General features: G+C 34.1%; 1 long non-coding RNA gene across 3 annotated transcripts in view; it reads left to right on the top strand.

The window, feature by feature from the left end:
- The first annotated feature begins 474 nt into the window (after positions 1-474).
- The window catches only part of LOC147822787 (uncharacterized), a 73,832-nt gene continuing 64,284 nt past the window's right edge, over positions 475-10,022 (top strand). For all 3 annotated transcript variants that reach the window (XR_015445082.1, XR_015445081.1, XR_015445080.1), the window contains exons 1-2: positions 475-596; positions 3,497-3,610. This is a non-coding gene — a long non-coding RNA (uncharacterized LOC147822787). The remainder of the gene's footprint in view (positions 597-3,496; positions 3,611-10,022) is intronic.

Below are 10,022 nucleotides of genomic sequence, written 5' to 3'. Positions count from 1 at the left end.
GATGTACTATGACTTTTAAAGATTATTATGACCTTGGAAATCATTTAAAAATCATTTCACTTTGTATATGTAGCAAATTATCTAACAAGTTAGCTGTTTAATAAATTACTGTTATTTCATCATAAAAACAGTATTAGTTTCCTGATATGTCTACTGCTAACTTAACTGAAAGCAGCACAGATTCACTATCTTACAGTTGCGGTGATTAAAGTATGAATGGATCTTGTAGAACACAGTTTAGTTGTAGTCAGGGCTGCATTTCTTTCTGGAAGCTCTAGGGAGAATTCATTTCCTAGCTTTTCTCAACTTCTAGAAATTGTACACTTTGCTTTCCTCATGCCTGCCTTCAAAGACATCAATTGTTGTCCAGCCTTTTTCACACTCTGACCCTTTCGCCTCCCTCTCCACACTGAAGAATCCATGTGATCACACTGTGCCAGTCCAGATAATGTCCCTATTTTAAGGTCTTTTGATTATCAAGCCAAATTGCTCGTGTTACCTTCCTTCTCCTTGGCTGTGTAATATAACCTATGTGGAAGTTCTGCACATCAGGAGTCAACATGCTTAAAAGGTGATTATTCTGCTAACCCCCAACAGTAAGTAGATTCGTTTTACATTTTATTTTACTGAGCCATGATAATCGCAATTCATAAGCTCTAACTTTAGGCTTTCAAACCTGTTACATGTAATTCATCATTCCACCACAGATTATGAACAGAAGGTCATAAAGATATGATTGATTTTAAATAAATGTGGATTTTAAGTATAGATTAGGAGTTAAATTGTTCTGAAAATTGGGAAGGATGGGAAACGTTTACTACTGAAATTATGTATCCTTGATATATCTCTAAAGTAGAAATTTGTAAAGAATAGCATGATGTATTTGACATTCTGTCAAAACTTGTTTTTTAAAAGGACAAGTTTTTTGTCTCAGAGTAGAAGAACAAGCAGTTAAGGGAGATAAATACCTATTTCATCAAAATTTGGTATAAAAAACTGCAATATTTGATCATTCCAATTACATTTTTCTCCTTTTAAATACAAACAATTCTGAGGTGAGTACACATTTTTTAAGAATCTCATAGGGCTTTCTCTTCATTATGTAATATTAATTATGGTGCAAAATAGAAATTGTATTTTGTGAAGGTTTTTAATATTTCCGGAACTATGTTGCACCTATTATCACAACTGAATTTTTTGCATATTAGCAAATACTATGATTATCCTTGATCTTCATTTGAAGAAAAAAAAAGCCATGAACCTAGAGAGTGAGAAGCAGAGTTTGACTGAACCCAGGTTTGCACGTTTCAATATTCAGAACTTGGATTCAGCAGGAAAAGTTTTCAGCATATACTGACTAGAGGAGAAGCCCTAATGGAAGAGAAAACACACAAGGAGTGGATTTTCATAATCAGTGACTGTTTCTGGCTGGTGGCACTGGGTGACAAATAGAGATTAGAAAAGAAAGACTGCAGAGAGGGAGATGGATTCAGAAGGATGCTGGAGAGACGACTATCTTTCCCATGGTATTTTAGTCCTTTTGGCCCTGTTTCTTGTTGTGGCCAGTGTTGCACTGATCCATTCTATGGAAGATTTATGATCCTTGCTTCCTGTATAGGGTATCTCTGCTGCTATAGCTCTGTGAAAACATCCGTGGTGCTTACCTTTGTGGGACTCAGAAATTCAAGAAGATTCAAACTAGAGGAGCAATCTTTCACACTTTTTTTTTCTTTTTTGGAGTGGAAAGGTCTAAGAAGTGTTTCTTTCACAAGCCTCCTCCAAAGTTCACAATGGAGTGAGTACTGGTCATCTTTTCTGCTTTCTCTTTTTGACTTCTCATTCTCACTCTTGTTCAAGAGGCAATAGCTCAAAACAATCCAGAAGGAGAATGAGGTCTCTTCTCTGAAAAAAAAAATATTCATGTACTGAAAATATCAGAGGAAAGGCAATAGATGCCAGAAAGAAACAAAAAATATGCACTGAATCTTGTAGATACTGTACCAGTAGGTCCTAGTATAAGAGATAATTATTGATCAAGAAGGACTCAGGACCTACCGTTGATGGGATCACTTCTTAGAGAGTAATCATAACAACTGTCTAAAGGATTGTTATGCAAAGAGTCATCTACAGACCAATCCCATGAACATTACCCAGGGGCATATTCAAACACAGAGTTTAATGTTCCTCAGATATATTAAACTATACTTTGGATTTTTTCAAAACCACATGTAATTTGTATTATTTTTAAACTTAAAATACACTTGTTTACTAAAATAGAATATTCAGGAAGGAATTAGAAAACCACACACACACACACACACACACACACACACACACACAAAGACTCCCATGAATGAGAGCATTTGTTGTGTAGGAGAGAAGAAATAATATATTTTCTTGTCTTTCTCAAAGTTCATGGCTGACCTATATAAACACAGATTAGTATGAGGAAAAGCATAACAAATTTATTTAATATGTTTTCCATGGCCTACTGGTAGTGCTTACAGTTTCTATCTCTGTGTATTAGTCAGCTTTCTCTTTCTATGACAAAATACCTGATTTAACTCACTGTGGAAGACTTTCAGTTTTGCAAATTTCACTGCACAATCAATTGGCCCCTTGTTTTGGAACTGTGATGGCAGAGTGCCTAATGGCAGAAGTGTGTGGCAGAAGAAGGTAGTTCACCTCATGGGAAACAGGAAGCCAAGTGTAAGAGAGAAACAGACTGCTGCTCCACAATCCGCTTTGAGGATGTCCATCATGACCTGAAACCTCCCACTTTAAGGCATTACTTCCTAAAAGTAGCCACCACCCTTGAAGCAAATCATGCTGAGGACCAAGCCTTTGAGACATGGGCCTTTACGAGACAAGAGACAGTCCAGATCCTAACTACAGGTCAGAGTTGTCCAATGGGTATAGTTTTCTGGCCTCTTCATTAACAAAATTAAACATTATATATACTCACTTCCTTCATCATATTTTCTTACTTCAAGCACCTGATTTGTTTCAAGTTCACAGCCAAGTGTTTGAGAAAAGAAATATAAAGAAAATCCGAAAGCATGATTTTACACAGATTGGGTCTTTTACAATAAATATCTGATTTTAAAAAAGATTCTGAAAAGCATTTTAAAGTAAAGAGTGACTTGTCATTCTAGCATTAAGATCTCAACTTTAAGGATATTTTCTTCACAAAAAAATTGTGCTAGTAGGACTTGTACCACTTTGTAACTGTTTATGCCTCCATCTTGAATACTGTACACATAATATTCTCTTACTTTATTTCACTGTTTAAAATATGTTTCTGTGAATATATTTACTCATTAGCTTTGCAGCAGGGAATAGTGTTCCAATAATATTATTAAAATGTTTTTGAAAAATATGAAAACTAAAAACAGTTAACAGTACCTTATATCTCTGACAGTTTAAAATTCCAGACCTTGCATTTTATTTTGTGATGAAATATTTCATACATTCCTTTTTCTCCCTTCTTTACCAGATGTATGAGCTTTGAATTTCACATTGGTGTCCTGCACAGCTGTGAGGTCATAGCTGTCATTAGCTAAGCAATCCTGGAGAAAAAAATAAAACTTTTCAAGGGAAAAGAAAAAAAGTAAGTAAAAACCCTGTCAAAATATTCAGATTTGTTCAAGTGTTTCCATGAAGCAAATTCCAAGCTTGAAGGAAAAATTGAAACAATGAACACTAAAAGACTGGTATGAACATTGCAAACTGAACCAAAAAGCTACAGATGTTTCCAGATTTATGTCTGAAAATCTGGAAAGATGAATGATTTATATATTTTCATTTTTATGATGGGGAGAGTCAAGTGAATTGTGCTGTAAGTAACAAGTCACGAGATGCAGGAACATATGTTGAAAATCTCAGTGATTTGGGTGTTGAAATTGGCTGCTGTACTTTGTCTTCAGAGCTACATGTTTTACCTCCAGTGAATACATTTCCAGTGCTTAATATGATTTTTATTATTTTATAGAGATAATACAGAAGGAACAAATATGCGACTACTTAGGTATTGAGAAGAAATTTAGGGATTGCTTGAAATGGAAAGATTTGAGGGACAGAGAAAATTTGGTCTATAATAGATGACTTAAAATATTCTCTTTATAAATCTCTATAAACTGTTTTTAAGAAAAGGTAAACCTAATATGATAATATTACATATTTGATTATTTTCTATATTTACATTCAGCAATCAAACATAATATTCTTAAACTCACTACTCCTAGCTAAAGACTATTTTTAGATGTTCACAGTGATCCTAAGTAATATAAAATGTAATCATTAAAACAGTTATTTTTTTTATGCATCAAAATTATTTAATATGTTGACTATATCTTTGAATTTTCTTTAGTCTTTCTTTATAAATATGATGTCCTCTCTCGTTGCGTCACATCCAGGTTAAGACAAATTGAGCTACCAGCTTGCATAATTCCTGCTCAGTTCTTATAGACGCATGACTATTCTTACAACAATCTTGGACAAAAGCAATTGCCCAAATTTTCAGTGTAATATTTACCAAAGAAAATTCATCTCCAAATATACACTAATTATTTGATGTAATTAATTTCACAGAACTATTATGTTTTCAATAAGTGATTCATACAGCTGCAGAAATCTACTAAGATTCTAACTTCTCTCTTTCTCTTGCTATGTACAATTCCTTATTTTAGATATTCATTAAATACTACTTGTGGTAAAGAGATGCAAATCTCACCAGATATTTTAACAGAAGTTAATATAAAAAATTTGTTAAGTAGATATGAAATTGTTAGCTAGGTGTATTAGCTTTTTGTCATGGGACAAAGTACTCTACACCCACAGTTTAAAGAAGGAGAGGTTTAATTTGACTCATGGATTCACTGGATTCAGTCCATGGTTGATTGGCTCCAAGGCAAAAAAATTTTATGGCAGACAGGTGTGATAAAACATGTGCTCACTCCTGGGGACTAGGAAGCAGAGCAGGGCAACAGCACCTAAGAGGAAGAGGTCAGTGACTAGGTAGATTACCCAAGGTCACATCTCCATGACGTATCCAGACACAGGGCAAGAGTCCTTTACTAGTGCCCTAGGCAGCTCTCGAGCTAATGATGTTGACACAGATTTCACACTAGATAATTCTAAATTTTTACAATATATTTTATCTAACACACAGTATTAAATAATTTAATTAAGTGATTAATTTAACATTGCTAGTAACATTTAAAATAAAGCATATTTCTTAGAAGTCCTGCATATTCTCATCTATTCCTTTGAATAATTAATTGATTTTTTAAAAAAGATATATTTTATGAATTGTATATTTGAATGATTATACATGTCCAAGTATGAAATTAAAGAGAGAGAGAGAGAATAGAGAACTAATACATATACATATATATATTTATAACTTTTATGAATTTGAAAACTACATTATAATACATAAAAAATCTATGAAATTCTAGGACACTGCTCAGGGATTTCAAACATTACTATGCAAGATTGTTAATTCACCCATTACATTATAGAATTCACTTGAGGAAAGTGTTATTTTTGCCTTGAAATACAAATGTTTTTCTCTTAGCATATAATTGTTATACACAATAAATTAATTTTAAATTTTCACTTTAAATAGGTTTTTACATCACATAGATGTATACTAACTATTTGTAAGTGATCTAGTCCATGCTTTTTATGGGATCAACATGGGAGAGAATAGAGGCACAGAACCCCCACAAACTACAAAGTTGATACCTGTCTCTACAATAATATATGCAACTGACAAATTATGACCTGTTCTGATGTCCACAATATATCTAACTGGTCTACATCACCATTTGAGTATCTCCAAGTATTTAATGCATAACAATTTCAAATGTAAACTCTTTCCTCCAGCATGGCCCACTTAAAGTATTCCGTTTTCCTCAGAATAAAGACAAAAAAAGCTTTGGTGGGTTTTTTTGGTCTTTTATTTAAAGGATCCTATTGTCCATGAATAAGGACAGTTTGACCTTGCCTTTTCCTATATTTATCTCATTTATTTCTTTCTCTTGCCTGATTGCTCTCTCTAATGTTTAGAGTAATAGAAAGGGTGATAGTGATCATCCTTGTCTTGTTCTTGATTTTAGAGAAAAGCTTTCAGTTTTCCCCCAATTAATATGATGTTATCAGGGGAGGTTTTTCAGAAATGACATTTATCAGATTGAGAAAAGGTACTTCTAAATCTATATTCTGCAGGGTTTTAATTATGAACAGATGTTGGGTTTTGTCAAAGACTTTTTCTGCTTTTATTGAGATAACCATGTGTATTTTGTCCTTGCTTCTGTTTATGTGCTGCGCTGCATTTATCTATTTTTGTATGTTGAATCCTTGCATCCTTTGGATGATGCTTACTTGGTCATAATGTAAGATCTTTTCAATGATTTGTCACATTCTATTTGCCAGTATCTTTTTGAGAATGTTTACATTCGTACTCATTAAGAATATTTGTGCATAGTTTTCTTTATTAGTTGAGTCCTGGTCTGGTTTTTAAATAGACGATTTCAAGAACTAATAAACAAAGTCAGCAAGGCAGCAGGATACAAAGTCAACACAAAGAAATTATTGAATTCATTGAGAAAGAAATTAGGAAATCACAATAGCTTCAAGAAAAATTAAGTACTTAGGAATTAACCTACCAAAGGCAGTAAAAGATCTATACATATTAAAAACATGGAATTCTGAATTGGAAGCTCAAAGAAGACATCACCAGAAAAGGGAAAGATATTCCTTCTTTCTAAACAGACAGAACCAATATTGCCAAAATGGACAGACTACAAAAACTGATACATAGATTTAATGCAATCTCAATACCAACTCTATTCCTTGCAGAAATATATTAAAATGTATGTTGCAGCAGAAGAGACCTACAATAGCAAAAACAATCCCAGGAAAATCATAAGGCATCACAATCCCAGATTTCAAGTTACACTACAAAGCTACAGTGATAAAAATAGCATGGTAGTGGCACAAAAATAGGCATGTAGTTCAATGTATCTAAATTATGGATACAACAACACTAGGCATATTAAGCTGTCTAGTTTTTGACAAAGTGGCCAAAAAAATGCTGGAGAAGCAGTACTACATATGTTTTTGACTCTTTTTTCTTCTAGTCATTTTTTTAATTCTTTACCAGATTTTCCATTGACTACTTCTTAGTTAATTGATATCAAATGATATTGTTCTTAAAAATGGTTTCTAAGGAATTCAATATAAAATAAAGCATGAGCAACAAAAAATTAATGTATTAAATTTTAAATTTCACCATTGGACTAATTCTTATGGGAATTATTCTAATTGCAAGATATATGGTTCATAGAAATTTACACATTAGGCTTCCCCAATCTTGGAATTTTTCATAGATGGCTCCGGGTTAGGCTTAGCACAAAGTGGAAGCTATGGCAGATTTGGAAGCCGGAGTGAAGCAGATATTATCTCTTTGAGTGTCATGATAATTACCTCTAGTGATGAACAAATGCAAAGATGTCTGACATGTTTCTGCTTGTCATCCCTTTGCTCCTCTCCCTTCTTCCTAGGTCTTCTATCCACCTGTTAGACAAACTGACCTCTGCAAAACCAGATTCATCAATAACTTCACTGTGAACTCACACAAATGCTACTCACAAAAATGCCAGCAGATTCCCATAGACCTCCACATAGGTTTCCCTTCCATCACTTTGGAATCACAGAGTTTAACTTCTGTAATTCACTGATATTTCCCTCACCTTTCAGAGCTCCTTCAGGACTATCACTTCTGCCAATTCCCTCACAATTGCATGGGATACAATTCATTTACTAAATTCTCTAGCTATAACACTCATAGTGACTTCTACATAAAAAGACTCACACTAAATGGTTATTTCATAAATATTTAATGAAAAAGAAGATGATGATTTCACTGAAAGAAGTAATTTACAGACCAATTAGCCAATTTTATTTCCCAAATGTATGCTTCCTTATCACTGATAAAATGAAGTTTAATCATAAGCAGGGAAGATATTCTATTGAACTTAGAGTTCCATAAGATGCTCAGAGAATTCATAATAATTCTTTTCAAATTTAGAAAATCAGCTAAAAAGGTATAGAAATAAAATATTTACATCACCACTTGATACCTCAAATGGATCAACACTCAATATACAAATTATTACTAATCTAGTTAGTACATAGTTAAATGTGCCCAACAAAAACATGATTCAATGTCTTTACAAAAAAAATTACTATTGAACCTTATTTTTTGACATAAAATTAATTCCCAAATATATATCTGGAAAACATTGCAAAAGTAAATTGTGGCTTAAAGTACAGCATTTTACACATGACAACCAAAAATTAAGCCTCGAAAAACAGCAGTGTTTAGATATTTCTTTTGTTTAGAATAATTCAAAAGTACCACTTGTTTTATTACATTTTGTAATGAAAAGATCTATCAAGAACCACTATGAATTATAATGCAGTCCTCAATTAGCTGTGGTGTTCAACAATGGAAGGGGAAAAATAAAGAATGAGTGGTAGATCCTAAGATTTACTGCAAATAGAAGAAACGTTTCAATAAAATGAAAACTCATAAAGTAAATTTTTCAAGCTAAATTCTTATATCAAACTATTAAAATGTCAAATTGATTCAACCCTTATTAATCATTCTCAAAATGCTGAATAAATTTTAGTGAATTATAAACATGCTATATCCAATATATGATAGCCTTTCCTCTATTTCAATTACATAATCAAGCTTTCTTCCTACTGCACACCACCTACTCCTAATAATGTTATTTTAAAATTTGTTTTTCAGGAAGAAAAATGAATTATTGTATGACCATATGATAAAAAGTTATCATGAACTCTTAATTTTGTTAAATGGTTAACAATCCTGAACTGTACATTTTAAAGTCTCAATGTGGTCCTTCGAAGACTTTGCTATATTAAGATTTACAGGCAATTCTGATATTAACCCAGTTGTATTGGGCACACAGAGAGAATCTACCCTGCCTAGCCTTGTGTGAGCAAATACAGTTGTTTATTTGACACAAGCAAACAGGCAGAGTGGCTCTGACAACAACCAGCCACAACCAAGGAGGAGAGGGCAAGTTTTTTTAGGTAGAAGTGATTGCCAGGTGTAAAGGTAATTGGTGGGCATTGGTCTGAAGTATTATTGCCTTAAGGAATCTTGGGAGGTGAAAATAACATGGCTACAGGCAGTGGTGCAGATTTCCTGGAACTAAGAGTGGCACGGTTGTATTCAGGCTTCCTGGAATTCTACAATGGCACAAGATCTGCAATAGTCCTTCATACCTGTGGGAAATCTGCAAAGGTCCTTGCACCAGGGGGAGGTCTGTAATGATCTTTTGGAGGGCTAGGAACCTCCTAGTAGCTTTTCCCAGGGGCAGACTCATAATGATCCTCCTGCTGGGAATGACATTCCTGTCTCTTCCTTGTTACAAAGAGAAAAAAGTAGAGAGAGGCAGATGCTGTCTCTCAAGACTTTTTCATCCAAGACATGTGAGTTGCACAGACTCCTTAATTGGGAGAGAAGGGACAGAAAGATACAAGGTGGCCAGAGCAATCATTTGTCTCATTGAAGGAATTCTGAGAGAACTTTGAGGATGCATGGCCTGAAGACAAGGAGGAAGAGAATACAGATGAGAAGGCTGGTTAATGAAAGGAGCCATGTGGTCTACCTCTAAATACCCGTCCAAGGATCAGACATGCATTGTCCAATCTCTGAAGCTCTGTCAGCCTTTTTTCTTCAACCCATGTATGGAGTATGCCTGATTGATCTATAGAAAAACAACATTCTGGGCTGGGGATTTAGCTCAGTGGTTCTGGCACCTGCCTTGCAAGCACAAGGTCCTGAGCTTGATCCCCAGTACCAAAAATCCCCACAAAAACAAAACATCCTTCTCCTAAAAAATACAGCCTTTCTTCTCCTAAAAAAAATATAACCTACCTTCTCAGCTGTGGGTAGGTACAGACCTCTGGGATTCTGCAGT

The sequence above is a fragment of the Heterocephalus glaber genome, unplaced genomic scaffold (genome assembly GCF_053883595.1).
Source record: "Heterocephalus glaber isolate CG9 unplaced genomic scaffold, H.glaber_assembly_v1.0 deba00001608, whole genome shotgun sequence".
Taxonomy (NCBI): domain Eukaryota; kingdom Metazoa; phylum Chordata; class Mammalia; order Rodentia; family Bathyergidae; genus Heterocephalus; species Heterocephalus glaber.
This window is presented reverse-complemented; position numbering and strand designations above follow the sequence as displayed.